The sequence below is a fragment of the Sorex araneus genome, chromosome X, assembly GCF_027595985.1.
Source record: "Sorex araneus isolate mSorAra2 chromosome X, mSorAra2.pri, whole genome shotgun sequence".
In the NCBI taxonomy this organism is placed as follows: domain Eukaryota; kingdom Metazoa; phylum Chordata; class Mammalia; order Eulipotyphla; family Soricidae; genus Sorex; species Sorex araneus.
The window spans coordinates 257,458,501-257,478,889 of record NC_073313.1 but is presented as its reverse complement, the minus strand read 5'-3'; positions in this window follow the sequence as shown (position 1 = coordinate 257,478,889).

Below are 20,389 nucleotides of genomic sequence, written 5' to 3'. Positions count from 1 at the left end.
TGCCTAAAGGGGCAGGTTGATATTGGGAGGGAAACTGGGGATATTGATGAACAGAAGGTCACACTGTTGGTGTTGGAACTATAAATGCTTGAAACAACTATATAATGAGCAACTTTGTAAATCATGGTGTTTTTAATAAAAATTAACAGAAAAAGAAAGCAATTATAAATTGGGGGGGGTAAACTTTTATATATATGTACATATGTGTGTGTGTGTGTTATATTCTGTAAGAAAAAACAGAACTGAAGTTTGCCTCAAACTCAGCTAGATAAAATCTTGATGGAGACTCCTAACAATTGTTCTAACCTAAACAAATTGCAGAATCTCTTCCCCATGACTATGATCCCTCTCTAGGGTCTCTGCTGAGAAGAGGCTTGAAACCCAGTCACCAAAAATGAAATTAGAAAGAAAAGAAAATTAGTGAGACAAAATGCCCAGAAATCAAAGAAACCATTTTTAATTTACTTATTGGGAAAATATGTTTCACTTAGCCATCAGAAATCACATTCCCCTGTCCCCATTCTAGTTTGCCAGAAGAAAAATAAGGTTAAAGGGAGGAGGGGAAATTTTAATATTGTTCTTAAAAGATCAAAAGAAGTGTTCATTGAGTGCTATTTTCACAGATGCATTGACTATACAAAGAGATGGCAGCTAAGCCCCTAAAGACAATTCTATTAGTTGGGGTTACCCCCCTTTCAGACTATTTTAGTGTTTGAAAACTCCCAACTTCAGCCTTTATTTTACAGAATGTTTCACCAGACAAATGTTTCTCTGTTCTACCACGTCATTCTTTAGATTTTTTTCCCCCGAGTATATTGTCTACAGACAATATACTGTATATTGTATATATACAGACAATATAGACAGACAATATACTGTAGATAAGTGAAGAATAGGGTGGAGGCCACTTGTAGATAAGTGAGGTGGAGAAGGTCCACTGACCTCTATGGTTCACCACCGCATTGTGTCAAGGGGGCGGCAACGTGCCAACCAGCGAAGAATGAACCAATAGGTGCTGCCCAGAGATGCAGGCGTTGTAGGGCTGGACTCCTTGCATCAACTGTGTCTGATCTGGCCGGTACCTTCTGTACATGAGTAGCACAGCCATGTACAAGGTGTGTGGCGTGTTCGTCAGGGTGCAGATTGTTACAACAAGCCACCCACATGACAGAACCTGGCAAGCTACCTGTGGCATATTCGATATGCCAAAGACAGTAACAAAAATGGGCCTCCTTCCCCTGACCCTTCCCAATACAGCAACGTTGAGAAGGATGAACAAGGAAAGGCTGCTAAAATCTCAGGGCCGAACGAGACTGCCAAAACAAAGAAGGACTAAAATGACTTTCTGCACTTTTAACGTACGTATGCTGTCATCGGAAGCATCCATCAAAGACCTGATGGTACAAGTGCAGAAGACCAAGTATGGCATCATTGGATTGACGGAGATGAGAATGCATCGATCACATCATGCCATTTTTGACACTGGAGAACTGTTCCTTAGAACATGCGATAGTAGATAGTAAAGCCGTCCTCGTCAACACGAAGTTGGCCATGAGCATTGATTCGTTTAAATGCCTAACAACCCGAATCGGACGCTTACATTTAAATAGATGTGGCTCATTGCTGGCAGTTTCTATCTTCATCGTCTACGCACCAACATCCAACTACGATGAAGAAGAAATTGAGAAGTTCTACATGGAGCTGAAGAAGTTCTATAAAGAAGACCACACCTTCTACAAGATCATTGTTGGTGATTTTAATGCCAAGATAGGACCGAGAAGGTCACCAGAAGAATTCCACATTGGAACCCATGGCCTAGAATGGAACGATCAGGGTGAGAGACTGTCTGAGTTCATCATGCCGACCAAGACCATCCATGGTAACTCACAGTTCCAGAAAGCTGAATCTAAATGCTGGACATGGGAGTCTCCCGGTGGATAGTTCCACAACAAAATTGATCACATCATATTCAATGGACAGTTTTGTCTGACGGTTATGTCTCTGTTATCCCAAAATTCCAAACAGGATCAGACCACAGTCTCCTTCGTGCAAAATTCTACTTCATGGAGCGGGGAGAAAGGACTGCAAAGTTTAAGAAGGGAACTCCCAGAACAACCACCAACTGGGAGCTCTTTGGCACTATTGCAGCAATATGCAAAGACACCATCATTGACAACATCGACCAAGAATACGATCCACTGGGTCAGCACCTCCATGATTGTGCGAGAAACACTGAGAGAGAGAAAGCCACAAAAAGACCCCTGTCTTCGGAAACTCTCAAGCTAACTCACCAACGTGGTTTGGCGTGACCCTCAGGCAATCACAAGATAACGTCTGAGCTCACAAAGCTGCACAGAGAAGTGATAAAGAAAGACCTCAAAGAGAGAAGAGCAGCAGTGTTGGCTGATACAGCAGAAGCCGGGAAAAGTATTTGCAATGCCCGCCTGTTCTTTGCCAACCACAAGACCAAGATGACTGCCCTCTGACGTCCATCACATCTATCTATCAGATCTATCACATCTTCCAGAAGGGCATTGGAAAAGGTTATCCACAGCTTCTACTCAGATCTCTTTGATGGCCACATCCACCTGCCTGTAAAAAACTAAAGAACGCCGAGGGGCGAGTGCACTCTCGGGCTCTCCGGGCGGCTCTGTCTCACCACCCGCGTTCGGTGCTCTGGAACCGCAGTGTGTGGACTGGATCGGGACGGCCGGTGGTCAAGGACAGGCGAAGGAAGAACGAGGACCAAGCTGGTTGCTGATTAGTTACCGTTTATTCAATCTTCAATCTTTCTCATCTCCTGCACTCCCAGCTCCGGCCTCTCTCTGGATCTACTGTTCAACTCCTGCCTCTCTCTGGCTTCTCTCTCTCCTCCTCCTTGTCTCTCCCACCTTGCCCTCTAGGCTACACCCAGCCAGCTAGCAAAATCAACATAAGAAAGCCCTTCCTGAGGGCCAGGCATTCCAAAGACCTTCCTCACTCTTAAGGTTTTTTCCTTTTCCTTAGTCCAGGAACTTATTAACATCTTAATACTAGTTATTTTTGTATGGACATAGCAAGGGATACATTGAGGCTTGCAAGGCAGCTCTCCTGGCAACATCTTGCCACAGGCTCAGACCACAGCACTCAGGCCAGATTAATCATTCCTCACCCTAGCAGGGTCCAAATCTAGTATCACTGTTTGGATCATGACAGCATTTGTCCATGATCAAGCTCTTAACTTATAGTTAAGCATTAGGCACTTTGGCCAGGCCCATCTCGATGCCAGGGTAGCACACAACTCACCACTTGCCCTGGGTCCTTCTTGTCCCACGTCGGGACCGTGCTTTGGGGGGTGCTAGGAAGTAAGGGCAGCTGAGGCTTAGGTCAAGAGAACAGATGCCCTGGAGGAAAATATCATGTAGAGTCAAATGACTCCCAGGTTACAAAAGCATAACATTTGTTAAGTCTTCCTGTGTCCATACAAAAAGGACTTGCTCTGAATAAATTATGCAAAGGACTCAAGGAGAAGAGAAAAACATTATTTACAAGTCAACAGAACACTAAGAAAGAAGCTACAAATAAACAAAGATGAATAGGAGCACTGTAACGGGAGTAACCCAATAAACCTAAACTACTGAGGCTATGTTATCCTACACCTGCCCACATACCAAATTCCGCAGGATGGATATGTCATTCCCAGCGTTCTCCTTTCCAAAACCCGACATGCCATTTCATTGGTAAAGAAGTGTAGAGCACCAGGTCCAGACAAGGTCAGACATGAACACCTGAAGAATCTGCCACCAGTACTCATCAATACACTGGCTTGGCTCTTCACATGCTACCTGTCTGAATGCAAGGTTTTGTCCCAGTGGAAAACCATCAGGACCATTCTGATGCACAAGAAGGGAGACATCCACAACATCAGCAACTATCGCTCAATCTGCCTGTTGTCCATTGTCTACAAGTTATTCAAATGAGTCATCCTGAATGGGATTGGCAGAACACTAGATGAAGGACAACCATGGGAGCAAGCCAGGTTCCACAAAGGATTCAGCACAATCGACCATATTCACTCGGTGACCAAGCTCATTGAGGTTTTGCGAGAGTTCAAGGTGCCACTCTGTCTAAAGTTCATTGATTTAAAGAAGGCCTTTGATTCTATTGAGACTGAAGCGCTCATCGAAGCCCTAGTCAAACAGGGCATTCAAACTCAGTACATCAGGATCCCCTGTGAGCTGTATTACAGATTCACCACCAGGATCTCACCATTCTACAAGGAAGTGATAATTGACGTAAAGAGAGGTGTTCAGCAGGGCAATACCATTTCACTGAAACCCTTCAGTGCCACCTTCAAGAACATCATGCAATTACTGGAATGGGAAGGAATGGGAATGAAGATAGACAGTCCGAAACTACACTTCCTTCACTTCGCTAATAACATCATTCTAATAACACCAAATATCAGCCAAGCGGCACAAATGCTAACCAACTTCAACCGTGAGTGTGGAAAGGTCAGATTGCAGCTGAATTTCATGAAGACAATGTTCATGAGAAACAGACTAGTTCCTGATGTTCCATTTGCCTTCAACGGAATGAACATCTCCGAATGCAGCAGTTATGTGTACCTAAGTCGAGAATTCATCATGACGAATGATCTGGTACCTGAACTGCGCAGGAGGAAGAGAGCGGCGTGGAACACCTTCAGGAGAGTCAAAAAAGTGGTTAAGAGAGTGAAGAACCTCCAGCTCTGGGCACATCTTTTTTGTTTTTTGTTTTTGTTTTTGTTTTTGTTTTAATTTTAATGAATCACCGTGAGATAGTTACAAGCTTTCATGTTTGGGTTACAATCTCACAATGATCAAACACCCATCCCTCCACCACCGCACATTCCCAACCACCAGTATCCCAGGTATACCAACCCTTTCCCACCCTCCCCCTGCCTCTATGGAAGACAATATTCCCCATACTCTCTACTTTTAGGCATTATGGCTTGCAACACAGACACTGAGAGGTCATCATGTTTGGTCCATTATCTACTTTCGGCATGCATCTCCCATCCCAACTCGTTCCTCCAGCCATCATTTTCTTTTTGAGCACATCTTTTTTACTTCACCATTCTTCCAGCACTAATATACGCCTCAGAGACCCGGGCCCTACAAAAACAGGATAAGACTGCTATTCAGGTCTCCCAAAGAGGAATTGAAAGAGCTATGTTTGGAATATCATGTTTCACGGAAGTGAGAGAAGGAATCTGGAGTTCTGACCTCCATCGACGATGGAGAATCAGGGATGCTGTCTTGTTTGTCAAGGCCTCAAAAATCAGATGGGTCAGACACGTATGTAATTTAGAGACAACCTCTGGACTAGAGCTGTTACCGACTGGATTCCACAAGACATCAAAAGAACGTGTGGCCACCCACCTACGAGATGGTCAGACTTCATCAAAACCTGAATGAATGGTTTGAGGCTCTTCGTGTTCCTGGAGTGAGCAGATGCCATTGGGCTAACACTACCATGTGACATGGACGAATGGAGACGTTACTGGTGCCTGCTCAAGCAAATCGATGAGCAACGGGATGACAAGTGACAAGTGACAAGTGGGTATATTGTCAGTTCACATAATAAATGTTTAATTTTATAAATCTTCATCAGTTATTAACTGGTAGTAACAGATTCTGCTTCCTTGTCATTTGACTAACCTGGAGAGTCAAGCCATGACTTCCAGCCAAAGAGCTTGAAGCTTGTCTGAGCTGCTTGCAGTTCCTCGAGTCTAGGTGCTAAAGTTTCCACTTCAGTTAAAGGTACCCGTAGACACACCTTTCAGTCTGATAGCTAGTCATGAGTGAGTCCTTTCAGACCATGCTCATTAGAGATTGTTCATTTTCTGGGATATTGAGGACATATTTCCACCGACACATCCTCTTGGCCATCACTAGCAGTGGGTTCTCATTCTGACGGTACAGTTTCATTTTCTGCTCAAAGTTGTAGAAGCCGGGCTGGAGCGATAGTCCAGCGGGTAGGGCGTTTGCCTTGCACACGGCCGACCCGGGTTCGATCCCCAGGATCCCATATGGTCCCCCAAGCACTACCAGGAGTGATTCCTGAGTGCAAAGCCAGGAGTAACCCCTGAGCATAGCTGAGTGTGACCCAAAAAGCAAAAAAAAAAAAAAAAAAAGTTGTAGAAGCCAAGTGGCCCCATCTATTTCTCGTGCAGACTCCATGTTAGCCTGAGGAAGACTACAGATTCCTCCTCAAGTGTCTCTCCATCTTCCTTTGCATCTTCTTCACCTCCATAGTCAAGGCTTGCACTTTGGGTGGTGATCGTGATGGACTGATTACAAATGTCGAATCACAAAGCTGTCTCATCAGGATCCGTGTTTTTACACTTGGTGTTCCCCAGCCTGGAACACTGGTCCCCTCTGTCTCATGTGTCTGGCCCCTTTCCTCTCCATTTTCACCTCCCCAAAGTAGCCAACCATGATAATAGCTTATCAGCCATTCTCTGCTCCAGATATTCCACCTCTCTGTCATTCACTGGTGCTGGACACTCAGTGTATCAGAACCTCCAGCCAGACTTAGCCCCCTTTGCTTCTCTCATGAAGCTAATTACAGTTGATTTTAGGTGTACTTGTTTATTTGCTTATTGCTTGGCTTGAAGAAAATTTAAAATGAAGTTACATAAAATGGACTGGAGCGATAGCACAGCCGGTAGGGCGTTTGTCTTGCATGCGGCCGGCCCGGGTTTGTTTCCTCTGTTCTTCTCGGAGAGCCCAGCAAGCTACCGAGAGTATCCCGCCCGCACGGCAGAGCCTGGCAAGCTACCTGTGGCATATTCAATGTGCCAAAAACAGTAACAAGTCTCACAATGGAGATATTACTGGTACCCGTTCGAGCAAACCGATGAACAACAGGACAACAGTGCTACATAAAATAATCTACATTTCTATATTTCATGGACATCCTGAGTTTGCTATATAGTGTAAATTATAGCAATACATGCATAAAAATATGTATTTCCTCTAATACATTGTGTATATAAAAGAAATGTTTAGGGGTTACTCTTGGCTCTGCACTCAGAAATTACTCCCAGGACCATGTGGGATGTCAGGGATTGAACCCGGGCCAGATGCGTGCAAGGCAAACACCCTACCTTTTACATTATGTCTTGGGTCCTAAAGTTAAGAGAATTTTAAAACCCACACTTTCAGCAGGTGAGGTTGAGAGACTGTGTATTCTTCTTGATAGAAGCGATAACAGGCAAGGAAAAGAGTCTAGTACCCCAGAGGAATTCTCCTAAAGGGTTATGAGAGAAGGAACCCCCCGCCCCCCGTCAAGGATCTTGAAGACAAAGGGAAAGAGGAGCACAAAAGACCACCAATCTTTTTTTTTTTTTCTTTTTTTTTTTTTTTCTTTTTGGGTCACACCTGGCGATGCACAGGGGTTACTCCTGGCTCTGCACTCAGGAATTACCCCTGGCCGTGCTCAGGGGACCATATGGGATGCTGGGATTTGAACCCGGGTCGGCCGCGTGCAAGGCAAACGCCCTACCCGCTGTGCTATCTCTCCAGCCCCAAGACCACCAATCTTAATGAAGTCTAAGAGTGAGGTTGCAAAGAAATATTTTTGCCTGTGGCAGATTAACCAGGATTTAAAGTATGTTTACTTACATGCAGTAACTTTTTTCACCCTTTTCTTTGTTCTTATTGGGATTTAAATCTGAGGTCTGAATAAATCCATCCTTAACCGCTGGCTCAAAGAGCTGTCTAGCCAATATTGATGGATTTCAGTTTTCTAAAGAGAGCCATTCCTTCTGGGACTGGCTGTATTGGTTTACTGGTTTCTAATCTCTCCTAAAACACAGAAACACAATTAATATTTCTCTCTCTCACTCTCTCACTTTCTCACTCTCTCACTCTCTCTCTCTCTTCCCCTCTCTTTCTCTGTATGTGGGCCTGAATTTATGGTGGAGACTTTTTCACAGTGCACTATTTAAGAACAATGCTAGGTTATCCATGTCCATATGGAGTATTTACCCAATAGCCTGATCACTTGGAGGGGCTCTCATTTCCAGACTATCCCAGATGAGTTTCAGTTGATAGGGTCCTTGGAGTTCCAGACAGCTGAGCTTGCCTACAAGGTGTTACTTTACCCTTTTGTCCCATGTTGGGAGTATTATGCTTCTTCATATATTTAAATATTTGATTCTAACTGGTGTAGGGAGATTATTAAAATGCTAGGGCTGGAGCAATAGCACAGAGAGTAGGGCATTTGCCTTGCACTCGACTGGCCTGGGTTCGATTCCCAGCATCTCATATATGGTCCCCCGAGCACTGCCAGGAGTAATTCCTGAGTGAAGAGCCAGGACTAACCTCTGTGCACTGTTGGGTGTGACCCAAAAAGCCAGAAAAAAAAATGGTACCAATGATCATAGCTGCTAGGACTTGCTTTTGTATTTCCTTCCAGAAGTTACTTCTAGAGATTTAAGGAGGAGAAAATGAAAGTTTGGGTACCAGCAAACTTCCCAATACCAGAAAACCAGAAAAGATCTGCTGGTACCATAGTCACCAGGTGACTCATTGTGATACTAAGGAAAATGGCCTTGACCCTTCAAAGGGAACTGAACCCAGAGCTCAACAGGCAACTCATGTCTGAGTGACACTCTTCCATGAACTCAGATGACCACTTTCCTGTGGTCAGAAACCAAATGGTAATTTTAAGCCTTTGTTCACACCATCAAACCCGGCAAGGGAATTTCTCAACTTTTCAACACCTCTGTTCTTAGCGTGAAAAAACAAGTTAGTACCTCAGAAAATAATGTTATTCCTTCCAACATTTGAAATATTTTGAGCAGACTACAAAGGCACTTCCTATACCATTTATAATCATTTTGAATGTATTCCACTGGTTAATTTAATTCATATTGTGAATTTCTACATGGACTAACCGTATTATCTCTGTAAAGTGGTTTTGCAAATCATTAATACTGAGATTTAACTCTCTGGACATATTTTTCACAATAAGGATTTGTTCAGTTTGTAGTTGCATAGACATGCCTGGGTCAAAACAAGCTGGGCTATGAAAAATAAGGCATATATGCCCATTAGAAAGGTCAGACTGCAGCTAAATCTCACGAAGACAATGTTCATGAAAACGGACTAGTTTCTGATGTTCCATTTGCCCTCAATGGAATGAACATCTCTGAGTGCAGCAGTTAGGTGTACCTAGGTCAAGAACTCAATATGACAAATGACCTGGCACCTGAATGCGCAGGAGGAAGAGCAGCGTGAAACGCCTTCAAGAGCATCGAAGAAGTATTTAAGAGAACAAAGAACCTCCGGTTCCAGGCACATCTTTTTGACTCCACCGTTCTTCCTGCACTAACATATGCCTCAGAGACCTGGGCCCTACGAAAACAGGATGAGAACACTATTCAGATATCCCAAAGAGGAATCGAAAGAGCTATGCTTAGAGTATCACATTTCACTCAATTGAGAGAAGGACCCGTTGACGTCTCATTTACCAAGGCGTCGAAAATCAGATGGGCTGGACACGTAATGAGATTTAGAGTCGACCGCTGGACTAAAGCTGCTACCGACTGGATTCCACGGGACATCAAAAGAATGTGTGGCCACCCACCTACGAGACAGTCAGAATTCTTCATCAAGACCCTGAATGAACGGATAAGGCTCTTCGTGTTCCTGGAGTGAGCAGATGCCATTGTGCTACACTAGCGTTCAATAGGGACGAATGATACGTTACTGGCGCTAGGTCGAGCAAATCGATGAATAACGAGATGACAAGTGATATAAGTGATACACCCATTAGAAAGGAGAAACTTTGAAGTGACTCAACACACTCAGAAAACTGTTGAATGCACAGGGTATGTTTTTCTGTTTTATTTCAATTCTAGTCACTTAGCTCTAAAGTTCCATCAACTTCTTTTCCTTCTAATTATTTTTGTGTGTGTATTTTTGTCACACCTGGAAATTCTCAGGGGTTACTCCTTGCTCCGCACTCAAGAATTACTCCTAGCAGTGCATAGGAGACCATACAGGATGCAAGGAATCGAACCCAGGTCAGCTGTATGCAAGGCAAATGTTCTACCTACTGTGCTATTGCTCTAGCCCCTAACTTGCAATTTTTCAAATGAGGACTAAAATTTAAATTCTTGTTTTAAATCGCAAACTCAATTAGTGGCAGAACTAAGACCAAAATCTCTACCTGACTTTATTCTTTATTAACATTTATATTTGGGCATCACACCTGGTGGTAGACGAGAGTCACTCCCATCAGTGCTCTGGGGACCAGGTGATGTTTGCCATAGAAATGGGCCTCTTACATGTGAATAATGCACTCTAGTCCTTCGAGCTATAGCCCCAGATCACCTACCTTTACTTTAAAATGAAACATTACCTTGGCCTTGTGAGACTTTAAAAGCATTTTTTTTCATTCATATGTACTCAATCAGCAAAGATTTGTGGAATTATTACTTAGGTCCAAGGCCCTAGAATTTAACTAGAAAATTATACAAGTTGGTCCTTTTCCTCATGGACCTTCTACTTTAGTGGTGAAACAGACGAACCAATAAAATGATTACAAATGGGGATGTGTGCTATAAAGGAAACAATCCAAGGGATTAAGAAGGAATAACAGGGAGAAAAATCACTTTAGACACAACTTTACTTACCTGATGGGGAAAAAGATACATGATCATCAGACAGAAAAGATATTTACTTTTAGAGATCTAAGGTATGAAACGAAGAGAGCCATTAGGTGCTTAGAGGGGGATGAGCAGTCTAGACATCTCATGGCGCTTTCAATTATATAGAGCATGAAACCCATAGAGCACTCTCTGATACAGGACTTACTTAGGATGAACTGTGTCTTGTCCAACTCTTCATTCGGCTCCAAAACAGTGTGTCTTATATTCGTTAAGTAGAGGCAACATCCTGTTACTGAGGATGAGAGCCCTACTCTGATCCACCCTTGCTCGTTCATCTTCCACAAACAACATAAGGAGAGAGGGTGAAGCTAGTTATTTAGTCTCCCAACCGTATCAAGGGAACTTGACTCCTTCCTAATTAAATTGTAGACAGATCTTCCTAACTGCGGGGGAAAAAATAAAACCAAGGACTTGGGAAATTATTCAAATAGTTCATGAATGGCTGCATATTCTACGTTCTCTCATTAGATACACTTATAGCAAAATGAGCTCACTTCTCCATATTTTACACAGGGAACAGGTGTACAACCAAAAAATAATGCTTAAAAGTGCAGTTCCCTCACTTGCTGATTTGATGGCATAGAAGGTTCTGATTGCACCTATCAAGTTGGGTGCAAACCATTAGCTTTCTTCAATTGTGCCCCATTAAAATATTCTACCCCTAGGCTGGCGGCGGGAGTGGGGGATTGGGTGGGAATGGGGGGCGGAGCTGGGGTGGTGGGAGGGAAACTGGGGACATTGGTGCTGGAAAATGTACACTGGTGGAGGGATGGTTGTTGGAACATTATGTGACTGAAACCCAATCATAAACAGCTCTGTAACGCTCTATCTCATGGTAATTCAATTTAAAAAAATATTCCACCCCTGGCTTTTATCTTTATTTGAAAGAGAAATTATTCTGATATATCTTGGACACAAATAGAATTGTTTTCTCAAAGTTTCAGCCAACTTCCACAGACTTCCACTGATCACACATACGGTAATACAAATGTTTTGTAGATGACATAAATGTAAGCACCTTTCCCTCCTCCTGCCTTGGACTCAGTGAATAGTAAATCATCCGACCTTTTGGATAATTTTGGATTTGGCTGCAAGAGCTCGCTTGAAGCCTGGTTGCTTTCCAGCCAGTCGATTCAGCTGGGGTGGTACTAATGAAGCTGGAGCTACAAATCCAGTTCCCCTGGGGACTAATTAGCTTCACACAGAGAGAAGATCCTTCCAAATTCCCCTCATAACTCCAGCCATCTATTTTGGAAGTGCACTCACCGGGGAAGGAAGTGCATTCTAATTCACTCTCACCGAATCTGCAGAACCCCCTTTCTCAACAGCGTTTCCCGCCTGAGAGGCTCGGATTCATTAACTCAGCCTCCTTATTCCAGAGATACTTCTTCACTCTGGGTTACTCCCTCCTCCCAGCACTCCACTGAAATCATTCCTGCTAAAACCACCAACAGTCTGCTAACTGCCCAGAGTTAGGACCGTCCAGGGCCAATCCATCTCACCAGGGAGGAAGAGCAGCAGCAAACATAGTATCCCTCGAGGAAGATAAGTGAGCCCTAAGAGGATACCGTGCTACCAGCCTCTTACCCCGCTGCTAGGACATTAAAGGGCTGGGATGTCCACTGAGCTACTCTTTGGGAATCATGTCAGCTGAAGGGAACTGTCTCTTCCAAAGTCTTATGCCTCACTGGGAGCAGCCATCGTCATGTGGCCGGTTGGTTGTCGGAAAAGAATTGGAAACCCCTGGGGCTGAAGCGATAGCACAGCGGGTAGGGCGTTTGCCTTGCACGCGGCCAACCCGGGTTTGATCCCCGGCATCCCATATGGTCCCCCAAGCACTGCCAGGAGTAATTTCCGAGTGCAAAGCCAGGAGTAACCCCTGAGCATCGCTGGGTGTGACCAAAAAGAAAAAAAAAATTGGAAACCCCTACCCTCCTGCCTTAAGTGAAAAAAATCCTGAAGGACCTTTCTTATTCTTAAGCTCCTTGTGGGATCCACTGAAACCTTTGTTATAACTGCCACCATAGGTCTTCATTCCTCAATGAGGTTCACCTTGGAGTCTTTCAACCACAGAAGGGACAGTTATTGATTCTGATAAACATATAAATACATTGTGGAGAATCGAGGTTTGTCTTTCCTCCTTGTATTGCCTGAGGCAGCAGTGTTCTCTGAGGACTTACAGAATATCAGATCACAGATCATATTTAATCAAAGAACTCACTTTCCAGGGAAGGGATGTGGCAATGTTCCCAAGACATTAGAGTTGTTGACCCCATAAATTATGACACCACTCAGAAACAGCCACCTCAATAGAGCAATAAAATAGCCTTTTAAGACTGGCATGCATCAAAAAGATCAAGAACAACCAGTGCTGGCATGGATGAGGGAAGAAAGGAACTCCCACTCATTGTTGGTGTGAATACAGACTGGTTCGGTCTTTTTGGAAAACAGTATGGGCATTCCTAAAAGAACTAGAACTTGAGCTTCCATACAACCCAGAGTACCACTCCTAGGAATATATCTTGGGAGCCCCCACCAAAAAAGAAACCCTACACAATGTAGAAATGACACCTGTATATCATGCTGAGTGAAATGAATCAGAGAGAGAGGGATAGACAGAGAATGACTTCACTCATTCGTGAGATATAAAAAAAAAATAGTATGAGACTATTACCCAAGGAAGTAGAAATGAAGGTCAGGTGAACTGGTCCATGGTAAGAAGCTTGCCACAGGTGGAATGGGGTTGGTTGGGGGAGGGGGGAATTACAGTTATGACAGAGAAGAGAGGTAAAGGAATATACATGATAACCTTTCAGCACCTGTATTGCAAACCATAATGTCCAAAAATAAAGAGAGAGAGAAGAGAAGAAAAATGTCTGCCATAGAGGTAGGCTGGAGGTGTGGTGGGAGGGAAACTGGGGACATCGGTGGTAGGACATACACACTGGTCATAAGACAGGTGTTGGGACATTTTATGATTGAAACCAAATCATGAACAGCTTTGTAACTGTGTATCTCATGATCACTGTCACTGTCATCCCGTTGCTCATCGATTTGTTCGAGCGGGCACCAGTAACATCTCTCATTGTGAGACTTATTGTTACTGATGGTGACTCAACTAAAAATAATATATATGTAATTTTTAAGCATCTTCTGAGAATCCATCACTTCTGAGACTTGGCATATACTCAGTCACCATCATAAGGTGTTTGGTCCATAGAAGGTAAATGACTTGTATTCATAACTGAGGAGTGGAACTAGAAGTGGTCCCATCACTCTCATGGCTAGTGATGCATTCCTGGTCCTCCCTATAACCCTTATAGATTTAAAGAGCCCAGTTCATCGTGGAAACCCTTGCACCAAAGATTCTCTACTGTGCTTTAACTTGCCAGGTCAGATCTATTTAATGTCAGTTTTCATGCCAAGAGACATGAAGGCAAGAGAAAATTGTTTTCGCTCTTGACAGGAGTGATTGATTTTTGTTATCAGCAGAGGGAAAGACTATTACACAGTGAAGAGAGGGAAGAAGATACTCAGCACGTGGGACTCACCCCTGATCCCTCTCTCCCCAATTTTGATAACAGATGAATATGTGGAAGCCACCACTTGCGAAGAGTATATTGCTGAGTACTCTATCCCTCAGGTTTGAGGGTCCATGTTATCGCTTCAAGTAAATCAACCAAACTAGCAAAAGTGACCGCTAAAGAGGCAGATCCACTGTAGCTTTGGAACTAGTTGCAGTAGCAGGGGCATATTCAAGAACTAAGAGGGACTAGCTGAGTAAAGAGAAGCATGCTTTGTGCTTTCTCCATCATGCTTAAGTGTCTGATACTGTCTCTTGAGATCATAGCAATTGCACTAAGTCACTGATGTTTGGAGGGATCACTCGGGATGGGAGATGTGTGCTGAAAGTAGATAAAGGGCCAAACATGAAAAGGCCTCTCATTATCTGTATTGCAAACCATAATGTCCGTAAGTAGAGAGAGAGTAAGGGGGAAATTGTCTGCCATAGGGGCGGGGGCGGGGTGGTGGGATGGGAAATTAGGGGGATCTGGGGACGTTGGTGATGGATATGTACATTGGTGGAGGGATAGGTGTTCAATCATTGTATGACTGAAACTCAAACACGAAAGTGTTGTAAATGTAGCTCATAGTGATTCAATAAAAAAAAATTTAATAAATAAAAAAGTCAAAGGAGTCTCTGGGAATGTAGACAGATGAGCTGTCCTCCTCAAATCGCCCTCCCTTAGGCAGAGTCCCCTCACACAAATCATGCCTTTTCCTCGAGGGAGCCCATATTTGATGCAAGGACAATCCTAAGAGAGCAGAAAGAATCATCCCCTTTGCTTCAAAGCATGACAATTATGAAGGATCTTTTCAGTTCCTCATTGCCTGTGGAACAGAGCAAGTGAGAGCTTGGCTCTCACTGTCTGTTCTGTCCCTCTGGCCGGAACCACTTCCTCAGTTCCCTGTGAGTATGGATCCTGTCAACACTTCTGATGAATTTCCTGGACAAGAGTCCCCATCTCAGTGTGCTGTCTGGGAGCCAAATATGGAGCCTTAATAGAAGAAGAAGGCATTGTATTGGGTTTAACAGTCATGGATTTTAAAAGTCCCAAAGATCTGGTTTAAATCCCAAACACTAAGCTAACCTATGACAAACCCTGAAACACACACGTGATTTTCAGTGTCAGGGATCAAACCCAGGGCCACACATATGGAAAGCGTATGCTTACACTGAGTGAAACCCCTGACCCCTCACCTGTGAACTCTTAGCAAGATGATTTCATTCTTTGGAGCTTCTGTTTCTCCACATAAAATTATAATAGTAATTTTTGATAAGCACAAATTGGGGTGGAGTATCACCCCAGTATCAAACCTCAGGTCATCTGCTTATTTTCCTCCTTTCTTCAAATTCTGCTTCTGATAAGAATATTACCACATTGGGGCTGGAGTGATAGCACAGTGGGTAGGGTATTTGCCTTGCATGCGGCCAACCTGAGTTCAATTCCCAGCATCCCATATGGTCGCTCAAGTACCGCCAGGAGTAATTCCTGAGTGCAGACCCAGGAGTAACCCCTGAGCATTGCCGGGTGTAACCCAAAAAGGCAAAAAAAAAAAAAAGAATATTACCACAATGCCTGACACCATAAGTTGTACAGGTACCATAAAGTACTCCATAAACTGAAACATGCATAGTAAAGTGTGTTTTATGCCAGTTCCTTCTGAAGCAAGTACCAAGGCCAGTTTTGAGTGAGAGCAGTTTACTGGTAAGGTGATTCCAGGAAGTAGCATAGGGAGAAGAGAAATTAGATAAAGGAAATCAGTGCCAGATTCTTTCAAGGAAGTTGCTGCTGTGGGCAATTAGGACAGCGTCCCACCAGAAATCTCTGGAAGACTAGGAAGAAATCCGTTTCCTCCTTGGTACCTTAAGGATAAGGAAACTGAGATTTTTACCCCTAACACCTCCTCATTGCTGCCTGTTTTTCCCCGTGTGTTAATGCCTTAGGACTTGTACTTGCCTCATCCACTCCTGGGCCAAATGCAACCCAACAACTAGAAAAACCCTTAGGCAGAGCCAGAGGTACTTTCTAGAGGAAGCTTTGACGTTGTGGAGGGCTGGGTGCCAATCGGCTGTGGCAGAAAAACAAGTGTTTGCCTGTAAGACACAATACCAGCCCTCTCCCTGCACACTTGCACTTTACCCACCTTTTTTTCACACTTTCCTTTCCATTTCTTCAATTCTATATTTTATGAGGTGTTGTGGGCTGAGTGATGTCCCTCAAAATCATACATCTACGTCCTAACCACCTTCCTAACCTGTGAATATGAACTGGAGGATGTTCTCTTTTAGGTTGAAGGGTCTTGAGATAAGATCAGCCAGGTGGGTCCTAAGTCCATGCCACATGTCCATCTAAGAGAGAAATAGAGGGCACACACACACACACACACACACACACACACACACACACACACACACACACACATGAATCTTGGAACCGAGCACTCCCTGCAGAGATGCCTCCAGTCTTTGTGATAGGTCACTTTCACTGGACCTCTCCAGACAGGAGCAGGTGCTGTCCCTCCTCCTGACCCTTAGGAATCCCGGCCACCACCATCTTCTAGAACTCAACAAAAGGCCCAGGTACATGGTAGCAGTGGCGGCAAATGCCAGGTCTCCCGGGATAGGGGAGGAGCCAGCCCTTCTCCTTCCCTTCCGCCCTGATTTGGACTCTGAGATGCTGCCCAAAAACTGCCACTGGCTACTTAAGCCCCTACACGGCCATGATCCAGAGACACACACACGAATCTCGGAACCGAGCAGCCCACTGCAGAGATCGTTCCAGACCCTAATTATTAAAATTTTAGAATTTCTAGAGCGGCCACTTTCATGACATTATATTCTTTCTATCCCTAACAAGCAATACAAAACAAATAGCCTAGCATTGCCTTTTCAACAGGTTTGAGTGGTGGTGGGATTGGTGTCAAAATATCGAATGTAACCAATGAAGAGAGAGAGAGAGTATTTGGGAAATTGTCTGCCACACAAGCAGGGGAACGGTCGGGGGGCGGGGGCGGAAACTGGGGATTTGGGTGGTGGAAAATGTGCGCTGATGAAAGGATGGGTGTTTGATGATTGTATGACCAAAACTCAAACATGAAAGCTTTGTAACTGTATCTCACAGTAAATCAATACAAATAAAAAGGGGGGGAGAGAGAGAGAGAAACATATTTCGAAGAAATGAAATAAAGCAGATGACCTGTGGTTTGATCTCCCACCCCAATGGGAAGCCTGAAGATTCAGGGAAGGGTGCTCCCCTTGAGACAGACGGGACATTGGGAACTCAGGCTCGGCTTTTGACTTGCAGAGCTGTGCAAGGGTCCATTTCTGATGCTTTAATGCATCCAGTGTGTCGTGATTGGTTGTCACGGATACAGGAAATGAAAAGACCGTCCTCCTTGCAGAGCCTGTGAGCAGCCTTTCTAGCCATTCCATTTCTAGGGAAAGGCATGCATGCGGACCAGCTCCCTAGTGCTGGCAAGGTTCTCACTTGGGTGGCACTGGACTTTGTGTCCACTGACTCTATTTCCTTAACCAGCTGCCAGATGTGCCCCAGCCCCAGAGGCCCTGGGGAATCTGTGTCCTGCTGCCCCCTGGTCCATGCTGTGAGCAAAACTCTTTCTGAGACTTTCCAATCATTCCAGAGTCGTCTTAGACTTGCCATCTCTTCTGAACTCATCTAGGCAAGCTAAAAAAAATGAGTTAAATTAGAGCTAATTGGTGCAGCTGATTACTCTATTAGTAACACTTTTAAATGCTTTCTGCAAATTGAAGCACAAGCTGAATATTTATTCCACAAACATTTATCAATTTCTCTGGTTTGCTGGGAATTTGGGGAAATACTAACTTCTCAGAGTCAGAAATCCCTCTTCCTGGGTTATTTCTGTCTGGCAGAAGGACAACTTGAGGGCAATTCTATAGGCAAGTGTCCACTGACCCATAAAAATAGGGACCCCACAAAAATAGTGACCCCACAAAAATAGGACCTTATTTCACTTATTGATACATATCTGGTGCTGGGACAGAGTCTGGTAGTATTAGGTAGGACCTTCACATCTACTTGTTGAATTAATAGACTTAACTGTCTTGGAGTTGACTTTAAATTGTTGGTTCCTACAGAAGATTATTTTCAAGTCAGTACCCAACTTTGAAACTTTACTAGAGTTTTTTTTTTAGGAGAAATAGCCTTGCCCTTATACACACGTCTTTCACTCCTCACGAGAGATTCACTGATAAGAAAGCATCTCAAAGAAAAAAGAGGAACAGTGGACATTACTGGTGGACTCCTTCAATTCAGTCTTTTCCATCCTTTGTCCCATGCTGAATGCCTGTTTGGAGACACAGATGTCACTTATTTAGATATCACAGAAAAACACTCAAATCCTATTCCTTTAGTTGTAAGAAAAGTATAGCCTTCAAAGTCCCTCCAGTACTGGAATCAGAGGACCTGTGTGACCTTGAGATGCTGAGTGGACAAATTTAACTGGAACTGACCACATGGGAATGGCAAAAATGAATTTACACAATTGAGGGGGAAGGCCCATGCTATTATATGCCATGTTCCACTTTTCGACTTGGCCTTTGCCCAGTTATGGAGAGAAAGTGTACTCTGCAAAATTATTATATTCTGGTAGGTAGGAAATTGTAGCTGCTGTACAAGCGGCCAGGTGAAGCTCCTACTTTTCATTTCAATTTCTCAAGCACTTGAAGGAACAAAGTCTTGTTTGTCAGCATCTAATAGGTTTCTGGGATGTTAAGCACAATAAAAGGTCATTTCATCTTCTTAGCCAGTACCCAACAGGACATCTTTTTACCTTCTGGGTCTCTGTCCAGAACATATGTTTCAGTCAACCAGGCTCTGATCCAGAGGTACAAAGGGACCCCCATCGATAGCTCCAATAGTGACAAGTCTGTGATTTTTCTCCTACCCCCAGCATCACCTTTTTAGGTTGAATTCTGGCCGCCATCACCCAGCCTCCTGCCGATTGATCCTGATGGTAGAATCTGCTTCAGGAATCAGGAGGTCCCGGCTGGTCACTGATCTTCATTTCTTCCACTTGGTTAAAAATTGTTAGTGATGCTCAGGTTCTGCCCCACCAATACCTTCCATTTGTCTTTCATTACCCTTCTCCATACACTGTCACTGCTCACGGATCACAGCGGCTGTTGAAAGAGACAGCTGCCACCCCCAATTGTGGCTTACAGCTAAGTCTGACCAGACCTGGTCCTCCTGGAGAGGTTCTATCCATATCTGCTCATGCCATTGAGTTAGGGAAAATCTGGGAGAAACCTGAATGCAAGTAGGTGCAAAAGTTAATGGCACTTGAGTTATTTGAAATCTCAAGACAAACATAGCCAAAAACAGAGAGGGAAAAAACTGTATATGTGTTTATGTTTAAATGTATAAGCACAGACATATAGAACTACTGCTGATACTAAAGTTAGAAATATTGAAAGGGAAGGCTTAGTTTTTTTTATATAAGTGAACAAAGCTTAGGATACAAATTTCAATCAGTTATCTAGCTCCTTTTCCATTTGTATGTGTTATAAAAGCAAGGTAATGTTTCAATGGCTCATTTTAAAAAAAAAAAAAAAGAGTATACCCAAACACTATGCCCAAGACTTTTCTCAATCTTATACCTATGATTGCACACCTATGTGATTATAATTTATGTTAAAGTAACTATTAAGGCTGACAGGAAAATAATTCTTCATCACCTCTTTCTCTCTGATAACCCCCTCTGCTACCCCCCAACTCTCATTTCTACCTTCCTTTCTAGTCTATAACCCTCTCCAATAATCCTCTCGTTGTTCCATTTGCCAGCTATACCCTGAAACTTGTCTAAAAAGCAACATTTGCGACAGTTTATACCCATCTTTCCTTGCCCCAAACATGCTAATTCAACATTCAGTTATATGCATTTCAAAATTTCCTGACTTTTTTTCTTCACCAGCTAAGTTCTAAGTGTCTTGAGATCTGAAATAACTAAATATTAAATAAAAACTTTATCTGGTGATTGATTGTTTGGTCTACTTTTTTTTCATTTTTTGAAATGCCAAGGGATCAAACTCTAAGCCTCATACATTGTTTGATACCATACCATACCACTGATCCCCAACCC